Source organism: Schistocerca piceifrons, chromosome 4 (assembly GCF_021461385.2).
Source record: "Schistocerca piceifrons isolate TAMUIC-IGC-003096 chromosome 4, iqSchPice1.1, whole genome shotgun sequence".
NCBI classification, from domain to species: Eukaryota; Metazoa; Arthropoda; class Insecta; order Orthoptera; family Acrididae; genus Schistocerca; species Schistocerca piceifrons.
The window spans coordinates 191,771,499-191,794,233 of record NC_060141.1 but is presented as its reverse complement, the minus strand read 5'-3'; the positions used below and the strand labels follow the sequence as shown (position 1 = coordinate 191,794,233).

General features: G+C 44.4%; 1 protein-coding gene across 1 annotated transcript in view; it reads right to left on the bottom strand.

Annotated features, from left to right (window-relative positions):
• LOC124794653 (cytoplasmic aconitate hydratase-like) overlaps positions 1-22,735 on the bottom strand; it is a 327,246-nt gene that overhangs the window by 287,346 nt on the left and 17,165 nt on the right. The window lies entirely within an intron of this gene.

The window sequence follows — 22,735 nt, the reverse complement described above, 5'->3', positions numbered from 1 at the left end:
AATTAATCATGTCAAGATGGCTGCATGCAATCTGGGTCAACACACATTCTCAGTTGCCTCTAAAAACTAAGCAGGCAGTTCTGTTGCACTTTCCTTGTGTACTTATGAGCAATAATTTGTAGATAGTGGTGTTCAGCTAGCGTTGTTTACTGTGGCAACCACTGCACAGCACATCTTACTGAATATTTGAAAGATGTCAACAAGTTGTACAATTTGACAGGCAACTTCCCCCACTGACAACCCTGGTTACCGTGAAGTGACAACAAGCACACATGTAAGCTTGAAATGACCATTAGAGGTATGTTGATAGACAGTACATATGATTATGTATAAAAACTGCACACCATATTTATTATTAGAAACACAGCACATCCTGAGCCGTAAGCTGCACTGAGAATGCAGGTTTACTTTTACCTCCATTACAGATATGGCTGCAACAGTGATTACCTTGGTGAAAGAGTAGTGAGGAAAAGGTTTGTGATAAAAAGGAAATAGATAAAATGAAATAAAAGAAGAAGAAGCAAATCATGAGAGTGGTACAAAACCGTTTTTAGAAGTTTAGGCTATATAAAGCTAAGTTCTGTCATGCATGTAGCAGCTCCTTTTACTATTTGTTTAAGGAGCAGCCTGTTAACTCCTAAACCCATTTCTAAATCTACTTCTACAAACATACTCCAAAAGCCACTGTACAATGCATGGCGGAGGATACCCTACACCACTACCAGATATTTCCTTTCCTGTTCCACTCACAAATAGAAAGAGGGGAAAACAACCAGCTGTATGCCTCAATACAAGCACTAATTTCTCGAATCTTATCTTTGAGCTCCTTGCGCAAAATATATGTTGGCAGCAGCAGAATTTTCTGCAGTCAGCTTCAAATGCTATTCTCTAATTTTATCAATAGTATTGCTCAAAAAGAACATCGCATTCTCTCCAGAGATTCCCATTTAAGTTCAGTACTTACGTGCTGTTTGAACCTAACAGTAAGAACTCTAGCAGCATGCCTCCGAATTGCTTCGATGCCTTCCCTTAATCCTACCCTGTGCGGATCTCAAACATTCTAGCAGTGCAAGAGAATCACACTTTCCTAAATTCTCCCAATACAATAAGTCAATCATTTGCCTTCCTCTTAACAACTCTCACGTGTTCGTCCCACTTCACTTCACATTGCTTCGCAATGTCACGCCCAGATATTTAAACGATGTGACTGTGTGAAGCAGCAACTACCAATGCTGTATTCAAACATGACGGGTATGGTTTTTCCCCAATCATCTGCATTAACTTACATTTTTCTACATTTATAGTTAGCTGTCAATCATCACACCAACTACGAATTTTATCATACTGTATATTCCTAGTAACTCAATTATAATTGCTTTCCATACACCACAGCATCAACAACAAACAATTGCAGATTGCTGCACACCCTGTCTACTACATCACTTATGTATATAGAAAATAATAGGGGTCCTATCACACCCCACTGGGGCACTCCTGATGATACCGTCATCTCTGATGAACACCCAACGTCGAGTACAATGCACTGGGTTCTATTACTCAAGAAGTCTTCGAGCTAGTCCCATATCCAGGAACCTTTTCCATACACTCTTATCTTTGTTAACATATACAGCGGGGCACTGCGTCAAATACTTTTCAGAAAACTAGGAATATGCCTGTTGGCCTTCATTCATTGTTCGCAGTATATGATGCTGCCTAAAACCATGCCAATTCATGGGCAAAAGCTCTTGCTCTCAAGGAAATTTATTGTATTCAAACTCAGGACATGTTCAAGAATTCTACAGCAACCAATGTTCAGTCTGTAATTTTGCAGGCGTGTTCTTTTATACTTCTTGTACACACAAGTCACCTGCATGATCTGGGTATTTACACGCTGCTGCCTGTAGCCTTTATTTGAATGACTCAAACTGACAGAGGAATCGGGTGGCAGGTAAAAACATTCAACAATTAACTTTATTTAACCTAGACCTGTTACAGGTGACCAGATAACATCACTGTCACACTCCATTTCAATTCAGTAGAGACAACATTTATGTCAACTGCAATGAACACGCCCCCTCACATGGTGTCTAGCCTGTCTTTCTGATATACATTCCATGACTCGCTACATATCTCCGAGCTTTCTACTTCCGGTTTCAGCCAGCTCATGGTCCCAAGAATAATCTGAGCATGAGAACTTTCCTGGAGGGCAGTAAATTATTAGAACTTTGACAATTTACAGATAAAATTTTTACAGTCCAAGTGTCTTTACTCTTAACATGGTCCAATTTCGCTACATATTATCTGGCGTGTGTTCATCAGAATAGCTCCAACTACTGCCTAGCCTAAAAACCCTTATGTGTGCCCTGCGAGTACTTTGCTAATGGAGTAGTTGCTTCCTTTGTGTAGTGAACCCTACTGTCAAGGGTGCCCTACAATTTCCCACATGATAGCACACGTCCGGAAACCTACAGCAAAGACTTTCACAGAGTTGAAGAAGCCTTTGGTTGAGAGCCTCCACTCAGCTCCAAACCAAAGGACCCCAGTCAATAATGGGAAAAGCACTGCAAATTGCGAGCTCCATTTGCATCCCGTGTCCTAGGTCAGCAGCCTCCACCACTTCCACTAGCCACCTGTGCAAACTAAGGATGGCCTCAACATGCATGTGGCAAATGACACTGGTGCTGATGTGAGCCACAACTTGCAGACCACTGCATCCTATGGGTTCCATAGACACAGGCAAACCATCCTAAACATCTCAGAAGACACCCCCACTTGACATACTGAATGCAAACTGGCTTTCTTTCCAGTCTGAAAGCCACCTCCCGAAAAACTTCATAATGTGACTAACATAGGATCTTCCGACAGCTAGCAAGCCCCTGGCCATTTCAGACTACTATACACGGACAAAATGCAATACTCAAATGCCAACAGTGTTTTCTGGAGAATACATGTTGCCCTGGAATACTAAAAATACTTCAGATGGTGAAATGTAGGAGTTTTATTTTTAACTATTATCAAACTGTGAATTACGAAACTATGGATTACTAAGATCAGAACATGGACTGTCACCAGTCTCTGATATTACTGATGCTGCCAAACAGATCACCTTGTGATGATCAACATTCACAGAATTATTTATGTGATGAAATTACTTAAAGATGTGGTCTCAAATATACAGCTAGCTAGCTATGCCTTCAATATTTTTAGAATGGTTTCGAGAAGAAAAGCTTTAGTAACAAAGAAGTCACCAGATGACCATAATGGGAGTGGTGGCATTATAAGGCATCATCACTAACATAACATCTGTTGTTGTTGTTGTTGTGGTCTTCAGTCCTGAGACTGGTTTGATGCAGCTCTCCATACTACTCTATCCTGTGCAAGCTTCTTCATCTCCCAGTACCTACTGCAACATACATCCTTCTGAATCTGCTTAGTGGATTGATCTCTTGGTCTCCCTCTACGATTTTTACCCTCCACGTTGCCCTCCAATACTAAATTGGTGATTCCTCGATGTCTCAGAACATGTCCTACCAACCGATCCCTTCTTCTAGTCAAGTTGTGTCACAAGCTGCTCCTCTCCCCAATTCTATTCAATACCTCATTAGTTATGTGATCAACCCATCTAATCTTCAGCATTCTTCTGTAGCACCACATTTCGAAAGCTTCTATTCTCTTCTTGTCTAAGCTATTTCCACTTCCATACATGGCTACACTCCATACAAATACTTTCAGAAACGACTTCCTGATGCTTAAATCTATACTCGATGTTAACAAATTTTTCTTCTTAAGAAACGCTTTCCTTGCCATTGCCAGTCTAAATTTTATATCCTCTCTACTTCGGCCATCATCAGTTATTTTGCTCCCCAAATAGCAAAACTCCTTTACTACTTTAAGTGTCTCATTTCCTAATCTAATTCCCTCAGCATCACCTGACTTAATTTGACTACATTCCATTATCCTTGTTTTGCTTTTGTTGATTTTCATCTTATACCTTCCTTTCAAGACACTGTCCATTCCATTCAATTGCTCTTCCAAGTCCTTTGCTGTCTCTGACAGAATTACAATGTCATCGGCGAACCTCAAAGTTTTTATTTCTTTTCCATGGATTTTAATACCTACTCCGAACTTTTCTTTTGTTTCCTTTATTGCTTGCTCAATATACAGATTGAATAACATTGGGGAGAGGCTACAACCGTGTCTCACTCCTTCCCAACCACTGCTTCCCTTTCATACCCCCCTACTCTTATTACTGCCATCTGCTTTCTGTACAAATTGTAAATAGCCTTTCAATCTCTGTATTTTACCCCTGCCACCTTCAGAATTTGAGAGAGTATTCCAATCAACATTGTCAAAAGCTCAAAAGCTTTCTCTAAGTCTACAAATTCTAGAAATGTAGGTTTCCCTATCCTTAATCTATTTTCTAAGATAAGTCGTAGGGTCAGTATTGCCACACGTGTTCCAACATTTCTACGGAATCCAAACTGATCTTCCCCAAGGTCGGCTTCTATCAGTTTTTCCATTCATCTGTAAAGAATTCGCGTTAGTATTTTGCAGCTGTGACTTATTAAGCTGATAGTTCGGTAATTTTCACATCTGTCAACACCTGCTTTCTTTGGGATTGGAATTATTATATTCTTCTTGAAGTCTGAGGGTATTTCGCCTGTTTCATACATCTTGCTCATCAGATGGTAGAGTTTTGTCAGGACTGGCTCTCCCAAGGTTGTCAGTAGTTCTAATGGAATGTTGTCTACTCCAGGGGCCTTGTTTCGACTTAGGTATTCCAGTGCTCTGTCAAACTCTACACAGTATCATATCTCCCATTTCATCGTCATCTACATCCTCTTCCATTTACATAATATTGTCCTCAAGAACATCACCCCTGTATAGACCCTCTATATACTCCTTCCACCTTTCTGCTTTCCCTTCTTTGCTTAGAACTGGGTTTCCATCTGAGCTCTTGATATTCATGCAAGTGGTTCTCCTTTCTCCAAAGGTCTCTTTAATTTTCCTGTAGGCAGTATCAATCTTACCCCTAGTGAGATAAGCCTCTACATCCTTGCATTTGTCCTCTAGCCATCCCTGCTTAGCCATTTTGCACTTCCTGTCGATATCATTTTTGAGACTTTGTATTCCTTTTTGCCTGCTTCATTTACTGCGTTTTTATATTTTCTCCTTTCATCAATTAAATTCAATATTTCTTCTGTTACCCAAGGGTTTCTACTAGCCCTCGTCTTTTTACCTATTTGATCCTCTGCTGCCTTCACTATTTCATCCCTCAAAGCTACCCATTCTTCTTCTACTGTATTTCTTTCCCCCATTCCTGTCAATTGTTCCCTTATGTTCTCCCTGAAACTGTGTACAATCTCTGGTTCTTTCAGTTTATCCAGGTCCCAACTCCTTAAATTCCCACCTTTTTGCAGTTTCTTCAGGTTTAATCTACAGTTCATAACTAATAGATTGTGGTCAGAGTCCACATCTGCCCCTGGAAATGTCTTACAATTTAAAACCTGGTTCCTAAATCTCTGTCTTACCATTATATAATCTATTTGATACTTTTTAGTATCTATCTGATACCTTTTAGTATCTCCAGGGTTCTTCCATGTATACAACCTTCTTTCATGATTCTTAAACCAAGTATTATCTATGATTAAGTTATGCTCTGCGTAAAATTCTATCAGGTGGCTTCCTCTTTCATTTCTTAGCCACAATTCATATTCACCTACTATGTTTCCTTCTCTTCCTTTTCCTACAATTAAATTCCAGTCACCCATGACTATTAAATTTTCATCTCCCTTCACTACCTGAATAATTTCTTTTATCTCATCATACATTTCATCAATTTCTTCGTCATCTGCAGAGCTAGTTGGCATATAAACTTGTACTACTGTAGTAGGCGTGGGCTTCGTGTCTATCTTGGCCACAATAATGCATTCACTATGCTGTTTGTAGTAGTTTACCCGTACACCTACTTTTTTATTCATTATTAAACCTACTCCTGCATTACCCCTATTTGATTTTGTATTTATAACCCTGTATTCACCTGACCAAAAGTCTTGTTCCTCCTGCCACCGAACTTCACTAATTCCCACTATATATAACTTCAACCTATCCATTTCCCTTTTTAAATTTTCTAACCTACCTGCCCGATTAAGGGATCTGACATTCCACGCTCCGATCTGTAGAACGCCAGTTTTCTTTCTCTTGATAACGACGTCCTCTTGAGTAGTCCCCGCCCGGAGACCCGAATGGGGGACTACTTTACCTCCGGAATATTTTACCCAAGAGGACGCCATCATCATTTAATCATACAGTAAAGCTGCATGCCCTCGGGAAAAATTACAGCTGGAGTTTCCCCTTGCTTTCAGCCGTTCGCAGTACCAGAACAGCAAGGCCATTTTGGTTAGTGTTACAAGGCCAGATCAGTCAATCATCCAGACTGTTGCCCCTGCGACTACTGAAAAGGCTGGCGCCCCTCTTCAGGAACCACACGTTTGTCTGGCCTCTCAACAGATACCCCTCCGTTGTGGCAGCACCTACGGTACGGCTATCTTCATTGCTCTGGGCGGAAATGGGCCATTTGTTTAAATGAACAACTACAATATGTTTCAAAAGAAAATTGATATTTGATGTATCAAAATAAAATAGTGGTTGTAGTCTATCAACAAAATCTCAAAATCTTTATTATTGAAATATACAGCTTAGGAATTTACTTCTGAAAAATAATGTCATTTAAATGCAAACCAATACATCTATTGTGATGGCATGAGCGACATGGAAAGAGGTTGCAAGAAGATCAATAGTAGGCACAAGCAATGCACCTATCAGGAGAGAGGCCAAAAACAGGCTTGCGGGCAACACGGTGCCAACGTCCTCTTGACCACCAATATTTAGACTGCCGCCACAGACCAGAGGGCCAGTCAGTCATCCACTGAGTCACCGAGTGAAATTTTCAGTCACAGCCCAGTCACTTGCAGTTGCAATCAGAGTCTCAGTCTCAGGCAGCACATAGGGACCAGAGTAGTGTGCATAGCGGGACATGTACATCACCAGAAGTGAGGCTAATGTGGACTATTAAGGAAGAGCTTGTACCACAATGACTAGCTTAAGTTAAGTAGCTCTCTTATTCTTATGAATAATAATGAGAATATGGCATTGGTGGCCGGGAGACCCCTCGCGGGGCGGTTCGGCCCCCGCTCCACAAGTTCTTGAACACCACTACGGCGACTTGCGAGTGAATGAGGATGAAATGATGATTAAAGACACACAACACCCATTCATCTCGATGCAGAGAAAATCCCTACCTTGCCGGGAATCGAACCTGGGACCCCTTGCGCGGGAAGCGAGAATGCTACCGCAAGACCACGAGCCACGGACATTCTTATGAATAAAGAACCTAGTTAATACATGCGTGCAGTTGTGTTATAGAAAGAAGATATCAGCCACCAAACAACAACCTCTTCTTGCTTCCCATGGTACAAGCCTACAGTGATGAGACGACACAAAAACTGGCGACAAGTATAGTTCAGTGCAGATTTTGCTTGCTTCTCTTGTGTTTTAGCTTGCAGGGTGCTCATTTCTCATTGCTAAGTTTTTGTTGTGTTCTTGCATGTATTCCAGGAGGAGAGCAGCAGAACTAATCAAATTTCTCTTCCCAGAGGCTTTGCTTGTTTTTTTGCTATAATGTATTTGTGAAAACAATGGCTACCCCACCCCCTGCACCCGCACCTCAGCCGCAGATGCTAATGTGATGGATCTAATGCAAGCGTTTTAGTTTCAGAAAGACAAACTGCTGCCCTACTAATGATGGTACAAATACTGTCTGCAGAAGCTGCGTTGACCGCCCAACAGAAACTGACCCACCCAACAAGTGCCGCCGACCAGCATACCAATGTTCCAGCAATTTAATGACATGAAGAGGAATGGTTCAAATACCTGACAGTTCCAAGCACATTGTCAAGTTCGTTGTGTACAAGGTACTTTCCTTCCATTGCAGGGTCCCCAGTGTTCAAGTTAAAACAAAAACTATTCCCAACAGCGTCTCGAAACAAACTCAATTATGACGAAGTAATCGCTGTACGATGACCAGCAAGTCCAAGAAGCTGCGGCCAGATATCAGTTCTTTCACCTGCAGAAAAAGCCTGAACAGACTTACAGTCAGTGGTATACAGAATTAATGAGCCTGACTAATAAGTAGTTGTGGCAACTTTTACAGTGATGTCATGATTAGGGATGCAATAACCTTCAATGTCCCAGATAGTAGAATACAGGAACAAATCTTAAGTAATCTAATCCATCACTTCCTCAAGTGTTGCAAATCTTGGAGTAATATGATTCGCGTGCCAAAGCGGCCAATAAGTTTTGCCAGGCCCCCAATCTGTCAGGTCAAGTCACCTCTTGCTTGCGACTGCCCCAAGTAACCACGGCAACAGTGCGTACACAGCTGTGCGGACAGCCATGTAGAAAGGTGAACAGACCTGTGAACTTAGAGAAGTCTTTTCCTAGATGTTCAGCTTGGCATAAAAGACAGGATTGCCCATCATGTAACGCAGCATGTTGCAAGTGTGAGGAAAAAAAAATGGCCATGTCCAAGCAGTTTGTTTGCAAAAGCATGAAAACACCAATTTTGCCCACTCCCAGAAAAAACAGGCTCATGCACATGCAGTGAACATTGTGTTTTCCAAACCTACTACAGGTTCTGGCGAATGTAAAGTTAAGATTGTGCCGTCGTCTTGCCCCAGTGCTATGCAACAACATTCTAACAATCAATTTGTCTCATTACAAATTGCTGGTCATCGTGTGAACTTTCAGTTAGACACAGGTGCCTCAGTAACTTTGTTTAATCATGACATTTATGAACAGTTACGCTCACCATGTCTTAATCTAGCAAGCACCTCACTGCTTGCAACAGACAGGAAATTTCAGTGCTTAGACCATGTAGTTTGCCTGCCACTTACGTATCTCCCACTTGGACAGTTAATTTTTATTGTGTTGAAATCCAGAGCCAGTGAGAACATTTTCTGTTTAGATGCCTTTGATTTGTTTGGTTTTAGCATCCGAGACAATGTACTTTCCACATCTACATTTGCAACAAAAGACAGTGTCGCTAGCATGTTTAAAGTATTTCCTGAACTATTTTTCAGAAGAAATGGGAAAAGTTAATAGCTTTGCAGCATGATACATTGAAAGACAATGCACAGCCTAAATTTTTCTGGGCCTGCCCTGTTCCAATTGCTTACAGAGACAAAATATCCAGTGAACGGAAAGAATTACAAGATAATGGAATAATTGCTCCTATTCAATCTAGTCAATGAGCAAGTCCTCTCGTTTTGTTGCCCAAGGCTTTTGGTTGCATTCGCATTTGTGGTGACTTCAAGTCTACAGTCAACCCAGTCAGCAGTTGACACTTATCTGGAACCCGACCTGACGAACTTGTGGACAGGTTTGGTGCTTACTTTCCTAAGACAGATTTGCATGATGCCTACTTGCAAATTCCATTGGATCAAGAATAACAGAGTGTTTGTTGCAAATACACACTTAGAACTGTTCAAGTATTTGTGTTTGCCCTTCAGCAGTGCTTCTGCATCCACCATTTTTCAACATTACTGGCAACAGTTGACTGCAAGAGTGCCATTTTGTTTGAACTACCTTGACGATATTGTCATCTCAGGTCGTACATCAGAGGAACACATCATTGCCAATTTGCATCAGAAACAGGACTCAAGTGTCATCTCAAAAAGTGTGACTTTTTCAAACTCAACTATAGTAATTAGGTCACGTGATAAACAGTGAGGGTGTACACCACCTCCAATCTCATTTGTTTGCAATCCATGAGCTGCCTGTTCCTCGCAACATGTCTGAACTACAGTCAGTACTAGGCAAAATGACTTACTACATTTGATTCTTAGCAAATGCCACTCAGACAGTGGCACCATAGCATCGCTTGCGTTGCAAAAACATACTTTTTGTGTGAACTGAAAACTGTCCAGATGTATTTCAGAAACTCAAAAATGCTTTGCTTAATGACAGATGTTTAGTACATTTTGATCCTGCCAAGTCAGTTTTGCAATTTGACACTTCTTCCTAAGGAATCAGCATTGCACTTTCACACAGACTTTGTGCACAAGACAAACCTATTGCTTTTGCTTCAAAGTTGCTCACTCAAACTCTGTGCAATTCTTCTCAAATTGAAAAAGAAAGTCTCGCTTTTGTGTATGGTGTGACAAAATTGCATCACTATTTGTATGGTTGCAAGTTCTATTTAGTGACAGATCAAAAGCCTTTGCAGTCTTCGTTTCATCCGTCAAGGCTGGTTCCTACACACACTGCTCAAAAATTGCAACACTGGGCTTTGTTGCTTTCGCAGTATCAGTATAAAACTGTTTACTGACCTACGGCAAAGCATGACAATGCAGACTCCCTGTCTCACCTTCTGATTGGCCCACACTGATTTTGCTGCATCTGCCGCACCTTGTTGCCAAATCGATGTGCATGACTCTGAATTGCTGGAATCTTTTCCCTTGCACTACAAAAAAATAGCACAGGCCAAGGAAGCAGACCCAAATCTCAATATTTTGTTGCATTACATTCACACATCTTGGCCTCGTTCATTGAACAGTAAACAGAACTCAGTTGTGCGCCAATATTTTGCAGGTCAGCATAACCTTTCAATTCAACATGACAGTTCAAAATGACCGTGGACAATCGCATGTGCTTATTCCCAAAGCGTTGCAAAGGATGTGTGTTTGCATCACCAAGGACATCAGGGAATTGTTCGCACTAAACAGTTTGTGCGATGGCACTGTACTTGGCAGGGCATGGATGCCCACATTGAACAGACGACATCACAGTGTTGTGCATGTGCGGAAAACCAATCCACTCCGCCATAGACATTCTTAGCTTGGCCATGGCAACAAGTGCACATAGACTTTGCAAGACCATTCTGGAACACTCATTGGCTGATAATAGTAGACTCTTGTAGCAAGTTCCCAAGTGCCTATGAACTCTACACCATCACATTGCAACATTCGAGCGTTGCCCTCCATATTTTGCATACAAGGTTTGCCAGAAGTACTTTTGTCAGACAACAGACCACATTTCACTTCATGACTGTGCCGGCATCTGACAAGTGCTCCATTTCACCCACAGTCCAACATAGAAGCAGAATGCTTTGTACGCACTTGCGAACAACAGATGGACATTCTTTGTACCACCCACACGCAGCAACAGGCACTGCATCTCTTTCTTGCCTCCTTTCGCTTCCACCCACGAGACGGACCACCACCAGCGGAACCACACCAGATGGCAAAGAGGTTTCAAGAAGATTGATAGTAGGCACAAGCAACACACCTATCAGGAGAGAGACCAAATACAGACTCTCAGGCCACGCAGCACCAACACCCTCCTGACCGCAAGTATTTAGATCATCGCCATGGTCCAGAGGGATAGTCAGTCATCCATTGAGTCACTGACTCGAGTTTTCAGTCAGTCCAGTAACTTGCAGAAACAATCTTAGTCTCAGCCTCAGGCAGCACATAGCAACCAGAGTAGTGCACATAATGGGACATGTACTTCACTAGCAGTAAGACTTGTATCACAAAAATTAGCGCAAGTTAAGTAGCTTTCTTATTCTTATGAACAAAGAACCCAGTTAATACATGTGTGCAGTTGTGTTCTAGAAAGAGGACACTGGCCACCAAACAACATCCTCTCCTTGCTTCCCACGGTACAAGCCTACAGTGACAATGAGACGACATAAAACCTATGGCACTAATTTAAATGATTAACAAAATTTTGCATGATGGGTGCCACATCACTACAGATAGTTTCTTTCAATTGCTCCGGAGAAGTCAGATTATTGACATATACTATATCTGACAAATCGTTGTAAGAAATAATACATGGGGCTCAAATACTGACTGTATATGGGCCAATTTATGTCACCCCTTCTGGAGATCCAATTTCCCATGAAAAATGTAATGAATGCTCACTACATATGCACTGGTTGTGTATGCTGTGGCTCCATCTTTCTGAAACCATATTGTTTCATTATAACCAGGAAAGTTTTATAAATCTGGCTCCAGAAAGTCATTTACCATTATCAAATAACTTTCCAAATCCACTGTAACTGAACAACCACTCTTGTCCTCAACAAAGTACCAGTCAATTACTCCTCAAGCCCATACAGTAACTTTTGGCACATGACGGGATTGATTGATTGATAGGGTTGTAGGACTAAATGGTGAAGTTATCAGTCCTGCAATTCCAAAGTTACTTGTGGAAGAGAGAGAGGGTCCACTAAAAACAGACTAATCCAGTCAGAGGGATCAAACCATAAAATGAGGAAGTTAAAAAACACACAGTAGAAGACATAAAAGTAGACCAAATCTAAAAACTGGAAAACAAAGGGATTAAAAGGTGGTCTTTGCATGGGGAGTGGCCATAGGTCCCAAACCCAGAAAACACGAAGAGATCCCCCAACCACATCTACCCTGACCCTGCCCCAGGAGTAAAGCAAAACCTTATACCTGAAAATAAAAACCACTTTCACAGAGGAAAGTGAGGACCAGTTCAACCATCTGTGAATTGTCTGCTAATATAAAGAAAGAAATCTGGAAGGCTATACTTAGTATGATAGGGCAAAAGAAGGAGGCATTCTACCAATATATGGGATACTGTGAGTCTGACTCCACAGCCACATCATGCTGCTGGCTCGTTATGCAAGAGAAAACTATGGTTAAGCTTGGTATGACCAATGCATAGACAGCATAAGACAGTGGAAAAGGGCCAAACTGCAGTAGTCTCCTTGACTGTGCAGAGTTTATTACTGAGAGCAGTAGCACACCAGATTTCATTCCACTTTTTGCCAAAGAAAGATTTGATGTGGATACGCATATCTGCACCTGGAATCATGAAAGGGAATTGGGGGGGGGGGGGGGGGGGGGGTGAGTAAGTATCTGCCCCTCTGGCCAAACAGACAGCCAGTTCATTCCCTGGGATGCACACACAACTTGGGACCCAGAGAAAGACAACTGAGCAGGCAGCATGGCCAAGGGCGGGGAGAAGGTCATGGATAGCAGATAACAAAGGCTGGCAAGAGTAGCATTGGTTTATAGCCTGCAGGCTGCTCATTGAGTCTGCACATATTAAAACACTGTGGAGGGAGGCCTGAGTAACAAAATGGATGGCCCTGTTAACCGCCAGCAGCTCTGCTGTGAACACACTACATGATCCTAGCAGTAAATTGTGTTCCAGTCCAGTAGGAGACATGATAGTGTATCCCACCTTATCTATCGTTTTAGAACCATCAGTATAGAAGATGATAGCGCATTGGAACTCTGCAAGGATGGAACATACAAGACACTGAAAGACCATAGGGATGACACAGACCTTAGGACCCTGGAATAGGTCAGTCCTAATCCATGTACTAAGCCCCATTCAAGGAAGGATGCGGGAGGAAATACACAGGGCGCATTCCAGTGAGTGGAGATGGAGATCCCAACAGAGGAAAGTGAGAGACATTCCCACCAGCAGTCCCACCCTTGGGAAGTTATCAGGAGCGAGACACCTCTTGTTTGCAAAGAGGGTAAGGTACATGGGATGGTCAGGGAAGGGGCAAATAATGATTGCGTAAGTAGCCAGGAGTTGGCTTGGTCGTATTTGTAGAGGGGAAAACCCTGCTTCAGTGAGGAGACTGTCAGACTGTCAGTGGGACTAGTGTGAAAGGCACCAATAGCCAGACACGCCCCACAATGATGAACAGGGTCAAGTAGTTTCAGAGTGGAAGGAGCTGCTGAGCCATAAACCTGACTACCATAATCTAATCTGGACAAAACAAGAGCAGTGCTGTAAAGATGGAGAAGAGTAGCACGGGTCTGCACCCCAAGATGTGCGGGCCAGGAGGCAGAGAGCATTAAGCTTCTGCATGCATGTGGTCTTCAGATGGCAAATATAAGCAGCCCCTTCAGTTTTTTATAAAAAATAAGTCCCAAGAGACAGGACTGCCCTACACCATCCAGGCACTAGTCACCTAAATAAAGTTCTGGATCGAGGTGATGTGTGAGTCAATGGCAAGAATGCGTAACCCATGTTTTGGAGGGAGAAAACTGGAAGCACAGGAGAGGGCTCATGCAGAGGCCAGTCAGATGGCATCTTTGAGCTGGCATTCAGTAGATGCTACCATGTGAGAGCTGTAGCAAATGCAAAAATCAACAACATACAACACTGAGGTAACCAGAGGCCCAACATAGGTTACAAGCCCATTGATGTCAATGAGGAGGAATGAGACACCTAACAGAGAACCCTGTGGGATACTATTCTCCTGGATCTGAGGGGTTCTGAGTGAAGTGCCAATTTGAACCCGGAAGAACCAGTGGGATAAACTCTCTTGGATTAAATATCTGAAGATGGCCACAAAAGCCCCATCTGAAGAGGGCCGCAAAAGCCCCAGTCATGGAGGGTAACTAAAATGCAATGGTGCCAAGCAAAGTCGTATGCCTTATGTAGATCAAAGAAGATGGTGACGAGGTGCCAGCAGTTAGTGAAAGCCTGTTGGGCTGCTGTTACCAATTTAAGTAAATGGTCAGTTGTCAACTGTCCTTACTTTAAGGCCCCGAGATTCAAATACCCAACATAATTGGAAGCTAACCATCCTCTCTAGCAGTTTACAAAGCAAGATGGCCAGGATGATCAGGCGGTAGCTGTCAAGAAATGTCAGGTTCTTCCTGGGACGGGGATAACTATGTTGTCTTTCGCCATTGCGAGGGGAAGGCATCTGTTGACCAAATCAGCTGAAGACCTTGAGTAGATTTTGCCTCTGCATAACATCCAAGTTTCGGATCATCAGGCTGTGGATGGAATCCAGTCCAGGTCATTATGGTTGGTTGATTGATTGGTTGGTTAGTTAGTTTAAAAGGGTGGGGGATCAAACTGCTAGGTCATCAGTCCCTCGTTCCGATTAAAAATATTCTACAAGGGTGGGAGAAAAATAATCGCAATGTACAAAACACGGCTGGAAGAAAGGAGAAAACCACAAGAATGACAGAAGGGCAACAAACACTACAAGGGACAAAATCAGTCAAGAAAACCACAGAGAGATGCAAGAAACATGTAGAACAGATCAAAACAAGAAAGCAGTTTACAATGGCTGGCTGACCATGAGAATAAAAAGGAGAAGCCAGGCCCCTCTGCAACACATTAAAACCTCCAACCTAAAAGCACTAGGGTGGAGGACACAGAGGGACAAAGGACATGCACTAAAACTTAGATCAAATGATAAAACCCATCCTCACGAATAAAATGTAAAGCTAAAGCTGCTGTTGAGGCATTGTCACCCAACACCGAAGGTAGGGTGCTGGGAAAGTTAAAAGTCCGCCGCAGAGCAGCTAAAAGTGGGCAGTTCAGCAAGAGGTGGACAACAGTTATTTGTGAGCCACAGCGACACCGAGGTGAGTCCTCACGACGGAGGAGGTTACCACGCATTAGCCACATATGGCCAATCAGAGCCAGCAGAGGACAAATGATTCCCTGCGAAAGGACTGCTTGGAAGACTTCCACACATTCGTAGTCTCCTTAATGACACACAGTTTGTTGTGCATACTGTTAAGCCATTCCATCTCCCAAAGCCAAAAAACCCTGCGGCGTAAGACAGAACGCAGGTCAGTTTCGGAGATGCCAATCTCCAGAAGCGGTTTCCACATAGCCAGTTTGGCCAGCCTGTCAGCAAGTTCGTTGCCTCGGATTCCAACATGTCCTGGGGCCCACACAAACACCACTGAACGACCAGACCATTCCAGGGCAAAGATGGACTCCTGAATGGACGCTACCAAAGGATGGTGAGGGTAGCATTGGTTGATAGCTTGTAGGCTGCTCACGGAGTCAGTACACATAACTCGCCAGGGCATGAGCGGATGTGCTCAACAGCATGAGATATGGCCTCCAGCTCTGCAGTGAAAACACTGCAGCCATCTGGCAAGGAGTGCTGTTCAATATGTCCACCATAAACATATGAAAAGCCTTTGTGACCATCAGCCATCTAGCCATCGGTGTAAACCACTTCATGGCCATGGTACACGTCGAGAATTGAGAGGTGGTGATAGCGGAGAGCCGCACGGTTAACAGAGTCCTTAGGGCAATGCGAAAGGTCCAGAAGAATCTGCGGCCTAGGTGTACATCATGGAGGTGTACTTGAATGGACCTCCAGTTCGGACAGAAGCGACCGGACGCGAACTGCAATCGTTAAGCCTTGACCTGGGCCGCTGATGCGGGAGATGATCCGCTGTGGTTGGGAAAAGGAGACAGTAATTCGGATATGCAGGAGAACTATGAACATGTGCAACATAACTGGCGAGCAGTTATGCATGCCTAACCTTCAACAGAGGGGCTCCAGCCTCCACCAAGACATAGTCAAGGTGGGATTGAACAAGGGCTCTGTACGAGCTGCAGCAGTGTAGAGCTATCTGCACCCCAGTTGGTGTTGCTCAGGGAGTGGAGGGCATTGAGGTACTACCAGCACTTCCACTTAAGCTAAGATGCAGAATCCACATCAATTGGGCTTCGAAAACCAGTCCTAAGAATTGATATGTCTCCACTACAGTGAGGGAATCGTCAGTAAGCTAAAGTTTTAAGTTTAAAGAGCACATGATTGCGCCTTTTGGATGGCTCCCTGTAGACACTGCTCAGCAACACCAGAATTGGAGGAGCAATACAAAATGCAGAAGTCATCCGCATACAGAGAATGGGAGACCGAAAGCCCTACAGTTGCTGCTAGATCATTAATAGCCACTAAAAATAAAGAGACACTCAATACAGAGTCCTGCGGAATGCTATTCTCCTGAATATGGGGGGAACTATGGGAGGCACCTGCTTGGACACGAGAAGTACGGAGCAAAAGGAAGTTTTGGATAAAAATCGGGAGCAGGCCCCGAAGAGCCCACTCATACAATGTGGCAGAGATATGTGTTGCCAGGTCATGTTGTATGCTTTACATAAGTTAAAAAAGACAGCAACCATAGGTTGGCGTTTGGAGAAGGCTGTTCAGATGGCAGACTCTAGGTACACAAGACCATCAGTGGCAGAGCGACCCTGGCAGGAAGCCGCCCTGACATGAAGCCAGTAGGCCACCTGACTCCAAGACCCAACCCAACGCCGACACACCATACGTTCCAGCAGCTTACAAAGAAAGTTAGTGAGGCTGATGGGCAGGTAGCTATCCACATCAAGCAGGTTTTTACCGGGTTTGAGCACCGGAATGATGGAGCTCTCCCGCCATTGCGATGGAAAAACACCCTCACACCAGATCCGGTTGAAGACGACGAGCAAATGTCGCTTGTAGTCAGACGAGAGATGTTTAATCATCTGACTGTGGAACTGATCTGGCGCAGGAGCTGTGTCGGGGCAATGTGCAAGGGTGCTGAGGAGCTCCCACTCTGTAAATGGGGCGTCATAGGGTTCACTGTGGCCTGAAGTGAACGAGAGGACTTTCCTTTCCATCTGCTGTTTCAGGGTAGTTCTACGATGCAGAGGCTCAAGCACAGTGCTCAGCAAACTGCTCAGCAATCGCGTTTGTGTCGGTAGATAACACACCACTGATGTTAATGCCAGGGACACCTGTTGAGGTCTGGTACCCAAAAACACGTCTGTTCTTCGTCCAGGCTTGGGAAGGTGATGTATAGGACCCAATGGTTGACACGTAACTCTCCCAACACTTCTGTTTCCATTGTCTTATAAGCTGGCGAATGTAGACATGGAGCCGCTTGAAGGGTATTAGGTGCTCTAGTGAAGGGTGCCACTTATGTCACTGTAGAGCTCGCCAACACTCTCTAAGTGCCTCAGCAACTTCCAGCGACCACCAAGGGACTTTCTATTGCCAGTGGCACACTAAAGAATGAGGGATCGCATTTTCCGCTGCAGAAATGATCGTTGTAGTGACCTGCTCAACAACAGCATCAATGGCACCTTGTGCAGGACATTCTGCAGTGACAGCAAAGGTGAAGGCTTCCCAGTCTGCCTTGTTTTAAGCCCATCTGGGTAGGCATCCATGGGCAGGATGCCGAGGGAATGACAGGAAGATGGGGAAGTGGTCACTACCACAGAGGTCATCATGTGCCCTCCAGTGGATAGAGGGGAGAAGGCCAGGGCTGCAGACCAAGAGATCAATGGCCAAATATGTGCCATGTGCCACACTGAAATGTGTGGGGGCATCTACATTTAAGAGGCACAGGTCGAGTTTTGACAAATTTTCAACCTCCCTGCCTTGGCCAGTAAGCATGGCCCCATCCCACAGGGGGTTATGCGCATTAAAATCTCCCAAAAGTAGGAAAGGTTTAGGGAGTTTATCAATCAGTGCAGTCGATGTGTTCAGGGGTACTGCACCATCTGGAGGAAGATATACATTGCAGGCTTATTTCCTGCATCGTCCTTATCCTGATGGCCACAGCTTCAAAGGAGGTTTGAAGGGACACAGGTTCACTACATACTGAGTTCAGGTCATTGACACAAACTGGAGTGATGGCATGTGAAGAAGTAAGAGCCTGCAAGAATTCCCATTCAGTGAAAGGTTCATTATAGTATTCAGCTTGGGGGGGGGGGGGGTATTTAAACACAGGGAGGTTTCTTGAACTTGACATTTCTGACAGAGAAAGGTAGCAGGATAGAAAGAGGATGCCAATGCTGTCAACGTGTGTTGTGATGTGTTCTGCAAGGAGTAGTGGATCAGTAAACAGAGCACCCTGGAGGATAAGACCTTGGACAGCAGATTGTCACTCGCAGCCCAGAAGGCTACAGAGCTTGTAACAAAACCTGCGATGAAGAGGCATACATCCCCAGGGAGGAAACATAGCACTCCCAGCATTCCTTTTTACTCTGCTTAGTAAGACAGAGAGCCTTAGTACAGAGACGCTTAAATGCAACAAAGTTGGTGCCGTCAGCAGTGCTGGATAGCAACTGCTATGTCCTTGGTCCACCATACTACTGGTCAACGTGGGGCACCTGTGGATAGAGGGGTAACACTGCCAGCAACATGAAGAATAGAGGCAGAGACACCTTGCATGACTGCATCAATGCAATCCAAGAGAGAGGTGTTTAAGTGCACAGCATGTGTACATGAAGGCCAATTGGCTCTGCAGAATGCCCAATGTGAGCACCTGTCTCCCTGGTGGCGGCACAGGAACGATGGAATCTCCAGAAAGTGGTCACTGTCACAAAGATCATCATGGAGTAGTCTATGCAGGGAAGCCACGAGAGCAGGATAGGACATCGTGAGATCAATTACAGTAATGGTGCCATGAGTGATACTGAAGTGGTTAGGGGAACCATCATTGAGGAGAGAGAAATTAAAGTCTGTAGTAAGTTGATCAATTAGAAGACCCCTACCCATCAAAGTGGCTCTTCCCCACAGGGGGTGGTGTGCACTGAAATCCCCAAGGAGGAGATACAGAGTGGGAGTTGTATTAAGGTAGACAGTTCAACATTAGGAAGTGGCCTACCTGGAAGGAGGTAGACATTGCAAATGGTAATTGCTGGGGTTGTTTGCACTCTAGCTGCTATTGCTTCCAGGTTGGTACAAAGGGGGGTCACATATCAAGAGGAAATGAGGTATTGTATTTCTGGTAGGGGGTTGATAATATCTGTTGCAATTCCACTGGATTAGCATGTGGTGGGAAGTCCAGGTTAGACAAAGAAGCAGATAGGAGGTCATGTCACCTGGTCAGTGGTCACTGCTGATGGGGTGACGTCCATAAATAAGATGTCAGACTCTGAATGCGAAGGAGATGACACCTCCAGGATCACCAGGTGTGCGGGGGGAGGGGGGGGGGGGTCCTAGGCGTTAGGTTCCTCCTCCTTCTCTTGTTGTGTTAGTAGGCTCCCAACCTGAGAGATGCTGGGAGGGGGGGGGGGGGGGGGGGAGTGGTCCCGCTGCAGGTGATCCCCATTACCAGCAGGTGCCACTGAAGGGGCGTACTGCTTTGGCCAAGGGGGGGGGGGGGGGGGGGGGGCACCTGGAAGGGAGGGCATGGGAGCCCCAGGGAAAGGGAAGGGGAGAAGGGGACAGGGCTGAGGTAAGAAAGAGGTAGTAGGGGGAAAAGATTTAACAGAGGCAAAATTTGAAGAAAGAGACACCTGGTGGAGTCTGTCATATTTTTGGAGAGCCTCAGCATAAGATGCAGGGACTTTTACTCTTGGATCTTCTTTTCTCTCTTGCAAGTTGGGCAATCTGGCAATCATGGAGAGTGGCAGTCATGGCAATTGACACACGGGTGGTGTAACACAGGGGCTTCGCTCATGGAGTGAGTGTCCATAGTCACCACACAGAGGGTCTGCCATACAACAGGAATACATATTATGAAAGTGCAGGCACTGAAAGCACCTCATAGGTGGCAGGACATACAGCTTCCAGTCACATTTGTAGCACATAACCTTAACCTTCTCTGAGATGGTATCTCCCTCGAAAGCCAGAACAAAGGTGCCATTATTGATGCGGTTGTCTTTACGAGCCTTCTGCACACATCAAACAAAATGAACACTCCATCGCTCCAGATTAGCCCAGAGTTCCTCATTAATTTGCAAGATGATGTCCTCTGAAAAATCGCTCCCTGGACCATATTCAGAGACTGGTAAGGTGTTATACATATCGGGACATTGCCAAGACGATCAAAAGCACAAAGAGTTGCAGATTGGGTGGCAGGAGCAGCTTTGATCAACAAGAGCCTGACCATATTTTACTGGGAGACTCCACTTCACCAAACTTGTCCTCTATATTCTCCACAAAAAACCAATGGCTTTGTGGCTGTGAATGTGTCCCCACCCGTCCTAGTACAGACCAGGCAGCAGGGAAAGCGTTTCATCCCAAGACGAGCCTGAGCCCTCCTCCCAGGGTGTAGCCAGCGAAGGCAAGGCTGCACGGTCATATGAAGTAGCATTCAATAGTCCTTTACCATTCAAAGGGAGAGCTGTTTGAAAACAGCCAGATGTTTGCAGTTTGATACGCTTCATGGGCCAAGCATCCACTCGGGTATCACCTACTCCAATCAGGGGCTCTGCCATGTGTGCCACCAAGCCACAGCAAGAGCTGTCTGGCATGGTGACCATTGCCGTGAGCTCCAATGCTCCAAAATGACATGCACCCCTTCCATGGCATACATAGGGAGACAATCGTTCAGGTGTCAGTAGTGTGAACCCAGCATTATCAGATGGCTCAGCCAGATGGGTACACAACAGCCCTACCACACAACTGGGTAAACATGTTGGTGACCTAACGAGGTAGAGGGTGGCTACGGCTGCAAAGGAATATGGAACGGAAGGGGGCAGAGGAATCCATGCCATAGACGCAAGGGAGGGAGTTCTTTCCCAAATGGCTCACACGAAAGACTGAAAATTTAAAAATGGAGGTCAGACCCCAAGAGGGGACCAAATTGCCAAAAAGGATAAATGAACATGCAATAGGAACAAATTTGCTATTAATACAAGGAAACAGGTAGACAGCCAGGTCGATTTAAATCACAACACCGAGAGAGGGGATGGAGAGGGCAGCGGGGAAAGAGCGAGAATGCGGGGGAAGGGGCATGGTGAAGGAAATACAGCGCATGAAGGAAGAATGGGCTGTAATAGCTTGGGGCACAGGCTGTGCCATGCACGAACTCACAAAAGAACCATGAGCCGCCTTGGGAGGGAGGGAGAAAGGGAGGGAGTGAATGATGGAGTTTCTCATGCTTCTGTTTAGTATTTGTTGCACTCCAGTAGTGGCAATTTTGTTTAGTGACAGAACCATTCAGGCGAAAATGAGCCTCATCATAAAACAATATGATGATAAATGAAGACCACTCAGTCACATCATTAGTGAACAGCAGTGCATGTTTGGGATCCTGGAGCTTTAATCCCTACACCAATTGGATTTCCTAAGCACTGTTTACGGCCTTTTTGCAGAATTCGGTGCAGTGATAATCATTGCACATTTAAAGAACTTGCACACTTATGAATGGAGAGGTTAGGATTATCACAAACAGACCGATTTACACACTCTGCAAATTTGACCATCCTTGAGGACCTTTGTTGCCCGGATTTCTATTTGGCCAGTGTTGAACCGGTCTCCACAAATGTTTTGAACATTTTTGCGTAAGGTAAACACTTTGAGCATGATTTAGATCATACAACACATGACCAATGCAAAGTTTCCTTGCGCTACAGTTGTTGAATCACTATTTTTGTAAAATTCTAACATGGAATGCACGTTCTACTCCCAAGAAGTACTCCACCTTGCCGGAATTCCTATGGGCCAAGCAAGTGATGAATGTACCCCCCCCCCCTTTTCTCCTCAGATTTGTTGCTTGTTGCGCCTTGTGCAGACAGCTCTTCAAACATGAACTTTCTTTTGAGACATTCTGTATAAGAAATGTTGCATTTATGTTAGCAGTCACAGTAGTCAGACTTTCCAATAAATGTTCTGACAAATGCTCTTTATTCAATGACAATACATTAGAGGCAGTATCCAACACAAGAAGCGGCATGACAGGTACTATTAAAAAGTTTGTAGAAGTGTGATACGCCTTCACTGTTATCTGTTAGATGAGAGAAAGAAAGATGCATGTCACAGTACCCTGTCAGAAGCCAAACTAATGAACAATTTTTCCCGTTATAGCTGCATCCCCACTGTTTCACAGCATTAAAAATCACCACACAGCACCGTAAGTGAGTCAAAGTAACTCATAGTTAACAATGTCAATTAAGGCAGAAGATTGTGGAA